Below are 636 nucleotides of genomic sequence, written 5' to 3' on the forward strand. Positions count from 1 at the left end.
TCCCTCCACTGAGAGCTTCCACCGCTCGCTCGGCTGTCGGGCGCGGTGGCCAAGTGGTAAGGCGTCGGTCTCGTAAACCGAAGATCGCGGGTTCGAACCCCGTCCGTGCCTGGGGCCCGAGGTTGGGGCTTGGCCGTGGGAAGTTGTTCGTCTCCACGCACGCCGTCCCTTCCTTCTTCTACGTGGCGATTTTTCCTTTTCGGTTCTGTTCAGGCGTCCTTCTGTCCCTCCCCTCCCCCAGGCTCCGCGTCCTCGCACGCCCTGCCCGGCCCGGCCACAGCGCGCTGCCCGCGGGGCGCCACGTCTCCTCCGCTGCAGCCACACTGCGCTGGGTGGGATCATCTTCACTGGCACCGCCTGGTACACCGAGGCCCGAACTGAAGGGCCTGCGCTAGGCTTGGTGTCGCCAAGCAGCCACTCGGGTCCCGCTTGCTTTGAGGGTGTTGTGGCCGGGGGAACTTTCCAGAGGGAGCCACTGAGTGGTTTCTGGATTCTGTCTGCGCCGCCGCCTGCCTTCTTGTCTACGAAGCCAGCCATATCATTCAGCGGATGGGAGCTTATTTGTCTCGCAGCCCTGATGAACTGACCCTTTAAATCTGGCCGGCAGCCAGCTATGACACCCACAAGTAATCTCCA

At 63.4% G+C, this 636-nt stretch overlaps 1 non-coding gene across 1 annotated transcript; it reads left to right on the forward strand.

Annotated features, from left to right (window-relative positions):
• Positions 1–39: 39 nt before the first annotated feature.
• Positions 40–111, forward strand: TRNAT-CGU. Its single transcript has one exon. It is a non-coding gene; the product is annotated as a tRNA-Thr (tRNA).
• The last annotated feature ends 525 nt before the right edge of the window (positions 112–636 follow it).

Source organism: Galeopterus variegatus, unplaced genomic scaffold (genome assembly GCF_000696425.1).
Source record: "Galeopterus variegatus unplaced genomic scaffold, G_variegatus-3.0.2 Scaffold134, whole genome shotgun sequence".
Taxonomy (NCBI): Eukaryota; Metazoa; Chordata; class Mammalia; order Dermoptera; family Cynocephalidae; genus Galeopterus; species Galeopterus variegatus.